We start from the raw sequence: 12804 nt of genomic DNA on the forward strand, positions 1-12804 counted from the left end.
AAAGGTAACCTTGGTAAGCCAACATTTGTTTTCAGTGTGTATGTCTATTTCTATTGTGTGTGTGTGTGTGTGTGTGTGTGTGTGTGTGTGTGTGTATATATTCATTTGTATTATTTTTTTAGATTCCACATACAAGCAATATCATAGGATGTTTGCCTTTGTCTGACTTACATCACTTAGTATGATAATCTCTAGGTCTATCCAGTTGCTGCAAATGGCATTGTTTTGTTCTTTTTTATGGCAGACTAATATTCCATAGTATATATGTAACATATTTTCTTTATCCATTCTTCTGTTGATAGCACTTAGATTGTTTCCATGTCTTGGATTAAATAGTGCTGCAGTGAACACTGGGATGCATGTATCTTTTCAAATTAGAGTTTTCTCCAAAATGAAGTTATATATTTAAAGATGAAGGGAGTTTATGTCAGTTGCACTGATGTGATTAAGTGCAGTGAGGACTAATAAATGACCATTGTGTTGGTGACAGAAGTAATTGACAGTTGTTCCAGGGGAGTGGTCACATTAAAAACTGGAATGGCTGCAAGGAAGAGGACCAGGAAGGACAGAAATCAAGACAGTGAATGGACATCTAGTTCTAGGAGTTCTTCTGCAACAGAGGTATTGGGCACTAGTTTAAGGAGGTTCTGGGATAAAAGAAGTGCTTTTGGTGAAGTGGGAAATGTTACAGTGATCTAGTCTGACAACAATGCAATAAATAGGGGAAAGTTGATAATACAAAAAAGAGAGAAGATAACAGCAAAAGAGGGATCCTTAGTTAGGTGAGAGAGGGCCTAGGTCATATAGGAAAATTTGGTCTGCAAAGCTTGTAATTTCACTCACCATACAGAAACAAAGACACACCTTTGCTAATAGTGATAGAGACTTCAGAATATTTGGTGACGGGTGCAAGTAGAACTTCTTTTCTGAATATAGCTTCTATTTTTTTTCAGTGAATCAAGAGAAATCATGTTTTTTCCCCAAGTCAAATAGCAATAAATCATAGAGCTGTCTGGATGCCAGGTTCTAAACTATTCTTTCCATGACACCACAATGGTATTACCTAGCCTTTTTCAGAGTAAGGAACAAAAACTTACCTGTGTTTTAGACATCCTCATTTAGTGTTAATATTCTGAAGAAAGGTCATCATTCAATTACCAAAGCTCATATTGGAACCATTTTAATGGGCTAGAGGCATGCATTGAACTTTTCTAATTATGCAACAGTTATCTCTTTTAACTGATTTCCTACAGTTTCCAAAGCTTAATAATAATAATAACCTATTTTTCATAGCAAGATTATGGAGATCAGTATTAAGGTCAGCATCAGTAGCACCACTCAGCCAGATTAAGAAATTTCATCATCATTTTACCTTTTGCTCCTAGCATGGTTCACAGGGCTCACTAAATATTTGGTAGATGAAAGGAGATCACTTGTCTTATGAATTTCATTACTTTGCTGACTTTCAGTTGAGTTACAGCAAACAGAAAACCTGTCCAAAAGTGGCCTAAATGATACTACTGTTTCAAGCCCAAGACAGTTTAATTCATTGACTCAACAGCATCCCAGTGGGTCAGGTTTCCAACAGCTCCACATGTTGCCACCCTTAATTTAGCTTGTCCGAATAAGGCCTGTTGGCTCATGCAACTGGAATGCTAGAGCCTCAACTAAGGGAACATTTCTGTCTAGTGTGTCTTTAAGATCAAACAGAGTTTTTCCAGGAGTTCTCCCAGGGCTTGACTGTAGTTGGACCTAGATACACCAGATCTTTCAGTTAGCAAGACAAATGAGACTACCATAATATGACCTTAGACCAAGAAAGATTCAGATCATGAGGTTGAGGTAGGCTGTCACTCTGGTGACATGGCCATGTAGGGGATACTGAAGACAAGATCAAGGTGATCAAGGAAGAAGGGAGATGGGAATGTCTGCAGGTGGGCAGTCAGTCATCTCTCATGTCCAACTGAAAGAGCTGGGAACCTAGATTTGACTGATTTAAGAGTCCACAATTTTCTGTCCTTGAGAAAATTACTTATCATTTTCCTTTTTTTTTTTCTTGTCCTTCTTTTCCCCTTTCACCACCTCTTTCTTTTTGTCTTTTCCTCCTCCTCCTTTTTCTCTCTCACTCTGCTCCTTCTCCCCCTACCCCATCTACTTTTGCTCTGAGTGGTCCAGGAGCCAATGCCAATTAGGTAGCAATTCCTCACAAAGTACCTTAAATTATCCCGTAAATAGCCAGATTTTTGAAAAAAACATAGGCCTGAGCATAGTGTAGTTCATCTAGGATTAGTCTAGGGTCATCTCTAGGTTTTTTGATCTTGGACTTTCTTGATCTTGGTTGCAAATTAATTATTTTATCAAGTCATTAAACAGACCTTATACTGATGGGAATTTACATGTGAAACTTAAAATCATATTTGAAGAGGTCATGGATGTCTGATGATGATTCTGCATCAGTGATACCCTGAGTGACCTGAGCAAGGTCAAGGTCAGGTCAAGTTTATCTTTTATTTCAAATTGATTGAACGGGAATCCTTCTATATATGCAGAGAATTTAAATGGTCTCAGGTTCTATCTGACGGGTCCCTCCCTCATCTTACTAATTCTTTGATCTCATCTTCTACCACCTGTTCTGATTGGTGTTTCTTTTACACAGTTCATGTAGTCATGCTCTGTGGCCTTTGTAGTAACCAATCTTTTGCCTGGAATCAATACCACCTTAGTTTGAAGCTTTCCTTGACTTCCATTTACAAATTCACTCTCCTGCCTCCTAAACACTTACACAACCTTTTCCACTTTCTCAATTAGCAACCCCCCAGCCCCTCCCCACCCCCCACCCCCGGCTCTAAGAACTTTTCAGCACGGGGCACAGTATTTGTAGTTATATTCTTCTTTCTTCCCTCTCCAGAAAGTAAGCTCCAATAGGCTGCTTTTTTTCTTCTTCTTCTTCTAATTTATTCCTTGTTATATCCCAGTTACCCAGAACAGTATCTAGTCTGTGGTAGAAAATCAATGCTTTAGGAATAAATAAGTAAATTGTAATCCTTATTTTCAAGAAGCTTCCTGTTTATTGGAAAAGTCATGCAAACCAGCAAAACAGATGGCTAATTGAGTAACTGATGAACACAGCAGCCATCTAACCATCCACCAAATGGGTCCCACCGCTTGAGTCTTAAGAACATCCTGCAAAGCTTGGCTCCCTGAGACCCCCTTCCAGCTCACCAGTTTAGCCTGGTGTTTTGGGGTGTATTATTAAACTCTTTCATCCTCAGTTTTCCCGTATGTGAATGGATTTTTTTTTTTTTTGAGGAATTAGATAATCTCTGTAAAATCCTTAACACAGTGCTTGACGTAGAATAAGTGCTTGACACATGTGCAGTTTTATAAATAGAAAAAAGAGCTAGATTCTGTGGGGGCACTGGTGAGCTCTGTGTGAACAGTTCAGGAAAACAAGGAGCATATGAACCTAAAACTCAGGAGCTTGGTAGTCATGTATGCCCACTTTAAAAAGGGTGAGTATGTTAAGTTTTTAGTCCCTTGAAACTTTTTAGTATAGGGAGACACACCATTATTCCTCTTTATCTCTGATCATCAATCCATGTTAAACTTAAGTGATTGATACAGGAACAAAATCACTTGCCAGGTGCTAAAGAACTAGCAAATGGGATACGCTTAAAGAAGCACATTTACATTTACTTTCTACTATAATTTTTTCAGGGGCTTCCCTGGTGTCTCAAACAGTTAAGAATCTGCCTGCAATGCAGGAGACTCAGGTTTAATCCCTGGGTCAGGAAGATTCCCCTGGAGAAGGAAATGGCTATCCACTCCAATATTCTTGCCTGGAGAATTCCATGGACAGAAGAACCTGGTGGGGTTGCAAAGAGTTGGACATGACCGAGCAACTAAATATCAATAACCTCAGATATGCAGATGACACCACCCTTATGGCAGAAAGTGAAGAGGAACTCAAAAGCCTCTTGATGAAAGTGAAAGTGGAGAGTGAAAAAGTTGGCTTAAAGCTCAACATTCAGAAAACGAAGATCATGGCATCCGATCCCACCACTTCATGGGAAATAGATGGGGAAACAGTGGAAACAGTGTCAGACTTTATTTTTTGGGGCTCCAAAATCACTGCAGATGGTGACTGCAGCCATGAAATTAAAAGACGCTTACTCCTTGGAAGGAAAGTTATGACCAACCTAGATAGCATATTCAAAAGCAGAGACATTACTTTGCCAACAAAGTTTCGTCTAGTCAGGGCTATGGTTTTCCTGTGATCATGTATGGATGTGAGAGTTGGACTGTGAAGAAGGCTGAGAGCTGAAGAATTGATGCTTTTGAACTGTGGTGTTGGAGAAGACTCCTGAGAGTCCCTTGGACTGTAAGGAGATCCAACCAATCCATTCTGAAGGAGATCAGCCCTGGGATTTCTTTGGAAGGAATGATGCTAAAGCTGAAACTCCAGTACTTTGGCCACCTCATGTGAAGAGTTGACTCATTGGAAAAGACTCTGATGCTGGGAGGGATTGGGGGCAGGAGGAGAAGGGGACGAGAGAGGATGAGATGGCTGGATGACATCACTGACTCGATGGACGTGAGTCTGAGTGAACTCCAGGAGTTGGTGATGGACAGGGAGGCCTGGCATGCTGTGATTCATGGGTTCGAAAAGAGTCGGACACGACTGAGAGACTGATCTGATCTGATCTGAGCAACTAAGTAATTTTCCTTTTGTTTCACATGCTAAGAAGGCAAAAACAGGGAAGTTCAGAGTTATAATTCAACATAATATGTAATCAAATATAACGAAGTTACCTTTGTCATCACGTGGTGTATAGGTGACTTCTGTAATATCAAAATTTCTACATCATTTTAATTTTTTCTTTTTTTTGCTTTCAAAGTAGAGGATATGATACTTTCTTCTTCTTAGTTGTACATGCATACTATCAAGACTCTGAGTCCGTGATTTGCAGAGTAGGTACACAAAGAGCATCAGAGTTCAAAACTATACACCCACGATGATTTGTTTTTGCCAATAATACACAACTTGTGTCAAGGGAAGGAAAAAACGCACACATTATTTCACTTAATAGCAATTATCTGGGAAATGTTGTGTTGTTGTTATTCTGTATTAGTTCTACTTGCCTTCATGTTAAATGGATGAAAGCGGAATTAAAAGGTGACATTTGGGCCATTTCCTAAAAAAAATGTGATTTCTCAGTCTTTAAATACATTTCCTGAGCTTGTGTTTTCATCTAGGCAACTTTGCTACTTTAATGTTATTTAAAATTAAATTTGTTCTTTGGTTCGTTACAATGCTTAGCAACTTAATAAGTTTATAAATCATAATTAACTACTACTCTCTGTTCTATTACCCTTTTGAATTGCCTTCCTTTTTACTTTTTTTTTTTTTCCTTTTCCCATGTAATTTGCCACATGTGTACTTTATTTCAGAGATGAGTAGACCTCACTTTCAAGGGGTGGTGGGTTGGCTTCACAGGAAATGTGTGACTGTATCATGAGTGATACACATGTGAGGGTGTGAATCCACATGCTTGCGTGTGTGTGTGAACACAGATGTGTACATTAATACTTAATTGACTTTCGGGGATTGCTTTTTTTTTTTTTTTTTTTAAGATTTTCCTCTACTTTGCTGGGTGCAATATCTGAAACCTGAAACGTTGATTCCAGAACTCCATCAGGGACTTTTTATTTCTGTACGATAAAAGGAAGTCAAATAAAGTATAATGAGTTTTCAAACACTTCAGCAAAGCTTTAAAATGTTCAAAGAAAGAGTCAAAAGGCCTGAGTCATTAGGAGTCTACTTAGGGAATGTGGGTGAGCGTCATTGCAAGGCACACCACAGGGGGCAGAAAGCATTCCTGCCAGTGCCTCCTCATTGTACCACAACACACAGATCTTCCCTAGAGGCTTATCTGTTAATAGTCTGACTTTGGCAAGACGAGATGCAGGGGCAAGTGGTTATAATGAAAGGTCATAGGCTTAAATGAGCTAACACATTTGCGAGGCCTTCCTCATCCCCTGGCAAACCCCACCCTCACAAGCGTTCTTGTTCATCTGTCGCCACCTTTTTCACATGTTTGTCCACGTTGTTCTTTTTAAAATAATTTTAAGGTATTTATTTATTTATGTTTGGCTAAACTGGGTCTTCATTGCTGCCTGCGGGCTTTCTCTCGCTGCAGAGAGCAGGGCTTAGCCTAATTGTGGTGCTCGGGCTTCTCACTGTGGTGGTTCCTCATGTTCCCGAGCACAGGTTCTAGGGACAAGGGCTTCAGGAGTTGTGGCGCGTGAACAGCTTAGTTGCTCTGCTGCGTGTGGAATCTTACCAGACCAGGGATGGAGCCTGTGTCCTCTGCATTGACAGGTGAATTCTTAACCACTGGACTCCCAGAGAAGTCCCTCCATGTTGTTCCTAAGCCTAAGACATTTATGTTTTTCCCCCCTTACTCTACTCTTCTGTCTCCCGGCCATTACAGATTTTTTCCCCCCTTTTGCATTCCTGTTAAGATCATTTAAGTCTTATACTGATGCCAAAACAATTTGACAGTGATTTATGTTGGCAATATATGTAGTTGATCTCAAGAACTTTTTACAGTTATCTCCTGTTTCCCATAAGTATTGCTTTTACCTCTGTAAGACATGAGGACATATACCACTTATTTCCTCTGGCCTCTTCTCCACTCTCAAATGTATGGTGGTGAGTTGTTGATACATACTACATTCATTTCTTGGTTTATTTTGCAACCTTCTATGAGGCATGTCCATTGTATGAGACCATCTTCTATAGTGACTTTTTAATTGATGCCACTAAGAATCCACCAGATCTAGCACTTTCTTCGCCCCTGAATTGCTGACAGGCACATCCTCCACCTCTGGATGGCCAGGCCAAGTCAACCCCTGCAACAGCTCCATCCATGGCCACGTTCACAGATTAGGACTTTTTAAAACAGTACACTATGATGACCCTCTTGACCCTTAGGGAACTCCAACAGATTTTACCTTCTACCCTTGATCTCTGGTCTAGTATATTTGGTTTCTATCATGGTAGTCAGTCCCACATGTAGATAATGATCTTCACAGGCACCCTTACAGCTAAGAATTTACTTGAATGCCTGGAGGTGCTAGGCCCTTTTTGTCTATATATCATATGGTAGGTCTATGAATTTAAGCCCTGCTGATACCAGTCATGAAAATGATTCCAAATTAAAAGTTTATGCCAAGCAGGAGCAGTTCAACCTTCTAGACTGGGAGGAGCTCTAGATAAATGTTATAGATTAAAGGGAAATAGCAGAAACCCAACACTTCTCAAAAAATTCTTTTTTTTTGAGATAGTCAATTATGCTAACAAGGATATAGAGTGTACTGGGTCATAGTACTGCCTCTCTCACAAATCTTGAGAAGTATTAAATATGTCTCTTCCTTTCTTTGAGATTTAATTTGCATGTTTAAAAAAAAACATTTAAAAAAAGGAAATGGGGTGTGGCTATTGTTGTTTTTTTAATATTTCCAGTACTCTTGCCTGGAAAATCCCATGGGGGAGGAGCCTGGTAGGCTGCAGTCCATGAGGTCGCTAAGAGTCGGACACGACTGAGTGACTTCACTTTCACTTTTCACTTTCATGCATTGGAGAAAGAAATGGCAACCCACTCCAGTGTTCTTGCCTGGGGAATCCCAGGGATGGGGGAGCCTGGTGGGCTGCCATCTCTGGGGTCGCACAGAGTCGGACACGACTGAAGCAACTTAGGAGCAGCAGCAGCAGCTCTCATATTACATTCCAGACCTGCTGTGTTACAGGAAAGAATTTTGTCAACATTTCTATAATCTACCACATTACAACTCAGGTTTGATGTGAGAGAGTTAGAGAAAATAAGGTATGCTACTGCTAAGTCACTTAGGTCGTGTCCGACTCTGTGCAACCCCATAGACGGCAGCCCACCAGGCTCTACCGTCCCTGGGATTCTCCAGGCAAGAACACTGGAGTGGGTTGCCATTTCCTTCTTCAATGCATGAAAGTGAAAAGTGAAAGTGAAGTCGCTCAGTCGTGTCCAACTCTTCGTGACCGCATGGACTGCAGCCTACCAGGCTCCTCCGTCCATGGGATTTTCCAGGCAAGAGTACTGGAGTGGGTTGCCAGGTCTTATTATACACAAGTATCTAATTTACCTGTATTAATGTATCAAATTAAAATCTGAATAATACATTTACTATCTATTTTTATTGTATTGGTTTTTGAGAAACAGTAAAACCTTTTCTTCCCTCCAGAGGCAGGATAGAGAAGATAACTTCTATGAAGTCTGTGTTGGTCAGGTAGCTTACATGATGTGATGCTGAGGAAGTGCTCTCAAACCTCAGCAGTTTACAACCAAGGATTGTTATCATTCGTTTTACATGGCCATCATGTGTTCAATGTGGCCTGCACTGTGCTACTTTTATGCCGGAACTCAAGCTGAAAGAAGAGTTTCTGTTGCGAATGTTGGCAGTCTTATGCTAGAGGGACTGTGCATCTTGGGACCACATGATGAAGTATAGATTTCTCCTTCATTTTAAACATGTCATTTCCACTCACATTGCATTCACTGTGCAAATCACATGGCCAAACAAAAGGCAGTGGAGCCAGAGTATTTAATGCTTACCAAGTAGATACTTGAGAGCCCCATATCAAAGGACATAAAACAAAGGCAGTCATCCAATAGATGAGAAGCAGTTTGCACAAAATACCAATACACTTGTCCCTACCCTATCATTAATTTACTCTGTGGTCCTAAACAGTCCACATACTCTTTCTATGAATGGGGACATTTAAAAATTTAAAGCAGAATATTAGGGTTTTCTTTTTGCTTACTTTCTGAAATTGATAGTAGGAAGAGATAGGGTAATGAAAGTGTCAAAGTGTTGTGCAAATCATGTGAAACCTAAATAAAATTTCAGTGGGATCTGGGTATCAGATGCCACTGTGTTTATTCACCCCCACAGATCAGAAATTATATTAGACAGGGAGACCCACTGTCCTATAACCTGGCAATATCTGTAGCACGGAGTAAGAAAATAAGTGAAGATTTGCTTCATCATGGAAGAATTCTAGTTTACAGAATTGATTTTAAAGAGATGTCCAACACCACTTTAAATGTAGAGGAATTCTTCTCTGTTATGATCAATCTTCAGACACAGGTACGAACTGGACGTATTGTTGAAGAGAAATCTTACCTCTAGGTGAAATCAAAGTGTCCCCAGAGCCATGCTCCCTCTGAAGGTGCAGGAGAAAGATCTGCTGCAGGTCTTTCTCCTAGATTCAGGAAGCTCCCTGACTTGTGGCAGCATAACTCCAGTCTTTACGTGGTGTTTTCCGTGTGTGCATTTCTATCTGTGCCCGAAATTTCTCATTTTTAATAAGGACACCAGTCATACTGTAGGGGCTTCCCAAGTGTCTCAGTGGTAAAGAATCTGTCTGCCAGTGCAGGAGCCTCAGGAGACACCGCTTCGATCCCTAGGTCAGGAAGATCCCCTGGGGGAGGAAATGGCAACTCACTGCAGTATTCTTGCTGGTATAATCCCATGGGCAGAGGAGCCTGGTGGGCTACAGTGTATGGAGTCACAAAGAGTCAGACACAACTGAGCGACTGAGCACAATGCAGTCATATTGTATTAGCGCCCACCCTAATGAACTCATCATGACTAATTATATCTACAATCACCTTATTTCCAAATAAGGTGACATCCTGAGGTACTGAGGGTTAGGACATCAATATATGAATTTCTGGGGACACAATTCAAGCTATAACAAGGCCTAACTTAATTTGCTGTATGATTTTAATTGGAGCATTTCACTCTTCTGTCCTTCAACACTGGCTTCTTTAACTTGACATGTCTTTGCAGGAAAATGTCAAGAAGCAGCCTCTGTTTCAACTCTCTAAGATTGTGAGATACCAGACTCTGAATTAATCTCGTGGAGGAGAAAACCAAGCGAGGTGGCCTGAAAGTATTTGCCCTGCTGAGGTAAGAATCCACAAGAGCTGTTGTTTTCTCTCACAAGACTTTGACCTAGAGAGAGAATCATAAAACAACCGAGTCGAAAGACACTTTCACAGTCATGTAGAGGAAGCCACCTTCCTTGTCAAGTGGTTTTCTGGTTTGCAGAGACACTTTCAGGAGCCAGAAATGCAGGCTTTGCAGATGGTGGTAAAGAATCTGCCTCTCGTGGTAAAGAATGTGCCTCCCAGTGCAGGAGACCTAAGAGACATGGGTTCAATCCCTGGGTTGGGAAGGCTCCCTGGAGGAGGAAATGGTAACCTGCTCCAGTATGCTTCCTAGGAGAATCCCATAGACAGAGGAGCCTGGTGGGCTGCAGTCCACTGGGTCACAGAGAGTTGAACACAACTGAGTGTCTGAGCGCAGCACAGCCGGAGACGCATGAGCGCTGAGGCAGTCTTCCTTATGGTGTGAGACTTGCGGATGATCAGACCTGCTTTCTAAAGTTGGACCAACTGTGCTCAGGCATAGTTTCAAATTTAATTCTTGGTGATGAGAGTGAGGTAGTAATGTCATCCCCTTAAAGCCAGTGTGAGCCCCCTTTCCTGCCGACGATCCTTATTTTTTACAGCAACAGGAGAAAATTTGAAGCTACAGTCGCCAGGGAGAGGAGACAGTTTGGATGTTCCTGGCTCTTTTTTCTTCAGTCTGCATTCCAAGTTCCTCAGCTCTCAGTCTAAACCACACAAAAGTCAAAAAAGTGACCCAGCCTATTCAGTATCTGAACTCATTGAACTAAGAGGAAAGCCACATTTAAGATATTCTATGTGGTATACATAAGCCATGGCATTTTTACTGTTTCAGTTAAAGTAATTTAAAGAAAAAAATTACCTTTGTACTACATTTAGGAGGACAAATTAATTATGACATGCTTAGAAACCATTAATATGTGTGGATTCCTATCAAGTAATTATTCAAACCCACACATTCACAAAAAAAGAGAAAGAAATAGATTCTTGCTAGAAATTTACATATACAAATTTGAAAAGTTCATTTCTAAACTGCTATGATTTATTACACCCACATCTTGATCATTTGAATTATGTATTAAACACATACTTTAAAAATACTTGCCATTATAATATGCTTTACACAACAATGTGTTATATTTCTTGCTAGGAATTCATTATTAATATATATTTATAGGACACATTCAAATGTATCAAGAAATGTAGATGCATTTATTGGTAACAAGTGAAATTAATGAGGCATCAGTGAATGAGATTTTAATTTACTGTTACCTGAAACTTAATAAAACTGTAAAGCCTGATTTTTAAATTCATCAAGCTGCCAAAAAATGATTTTATTTTTTCCTAAGGATAGAAGAGAAGGAAAATTAGCATGTTTCTACTTTCCTCCTAGAACAGAGAGCAGTTTACTAAAGACTTCAATAAGAATATGACATTGTAGTGACCTGCAAAATAAAAGCAATCAGAATCTAGCCTAGGCAACCTACCAGCAAAATTATATATATATATATATATATATATATATATATACACACACACACATATGAAATTTTATGTATATATATATATAGCTACACACACGCATGTGAAATTGAGTATAATAGCTTTAAGTCAGCACACAGAGGTGAGACAAAAGAGAGATTACCAGAGAATAAAAACACAGAGCACAAAGAATGTTAATTACAGTATTATTTAAAATAGCATATTATAAAATCTCAATGAATCCTAATGAATCAGAGGATTTATTTGAGCCTAACAATGGCTAAATACTTCTTAAAATGAAATCAAGAGAGATTAGAAAAAGCAAAAAAAAAAAAAAAAAAGGACTTAAAGGATCCACCTTGAGCTTAAAATGGGAACAAAGAAACACTGCACATAAGGTCAGTGGAGAACTTGAAAATTCATTTTGATTTCACCAATGTATTTAACTCACTGATTCTTCTTTGCTTCATAGTCAAGTATTTAGACTCCACCCTTGGCAATATTTCCTCAGCAACTAGCTCTGCCTTCTGTTATTTGTTTCTTTTTCTACCATGTAGAAATGGAGACCTAATAAAAGCATATTTTATTTCTTATCTGCTATTTTGTGAGTCTTGCCCTGATAATCATTACCTGTCTTTATTACAGAAAAAAAATTCTTTTTTAAAAGGCATGCATGTTGAATGACCATATTTATGTGCTGGCTGTTCCATAAGTGATAGCAAAGTTCCCTTTAGCTGCTACTGCTACTGCTGCTAAGTCATTTCAGTCGTGTCCGACTCTGTGCGACCCCATAAACGGCAGCCCACCAGGCTCCCCTGTCCCTGGGATTCTCCAGGCAAGAACACTGGAGTGGATTGCCATTTCCTTCTCCAATGCATGAAAGTGAAAAGTGAAAGTGAAGTCGCTCAGTCGTGTCCGACTCCTAGCAACCCCATGGACTGCAGCCTACCAGGCTCCTCCGTCCATGGGATTTTTCCAGGCAAGAGTACTGGAGTGGGGTGCCATTGCCTTCTCCTCCCTTTAGCTATTCCAGCTCTTCTCAGTGGGCTGGGGGCAAGGATGGATTGAATGATTGATAGCCTTTACTGGTAAGTGAGGCTCCTGGTTTGAGCCCTTAGGCCAGAGCTAAACAGCCTAAGCAAAGCACAGGATTGATAAATTATTTAAATATTTTTGCCCAAATTACCCTGGAAGCCCCACAACCCTAAACAGATTTGAGAAGAGAGGAAAAATACTGATACGATTCTGAGGAACTCAACGCAAATTCATAGTCTTGCTACCCTCTCTAGCAGAATAGTGTTCTCCTTTA

The 12804-nt window shown here is 40.0% G+C and overlaps 1 long non-coding RNA gene across 1 annotated transcript in view; it reads left to right on the forward strand.

The window, feature by feature from the left end:
- LOC129631189 (uncharacterized) overlaps positions 1-11457 on the forward strand; it is a 35097-nt gene extending 23640 nt beyond the window's left edge. Inside the window, exons 2-3 of the long non-coding RNA XR_008703926.1 lie at positions 9892-10011; positions 10616-11457. This is a non-coding gene — a long non-coding RNA (uncharacterized LOC129631189). The remainder of the gene's footprint in view (positions 1-9891; positions 10012-10615) is intronic.
- The last annotated feature ends 1347 nt before the right edge of the window (positions 11458-12804 follow it).

Source organism: Bubalus kerabau, chromosome 17 (genome assembly GCF_029407905.1).
Source record: "Bubalus kerabau isolate K-KA32 ecotype Philippines breed swamp buffalo chromosome 17, PCC_UOA_SB_1v2, whole genome shotgun sequence".
NCBI lineage: Eukaryota > Metazoa > Chordata > Mammalia > Artiodactyla > Bovidae > Bubalus > Bubalus kerabau.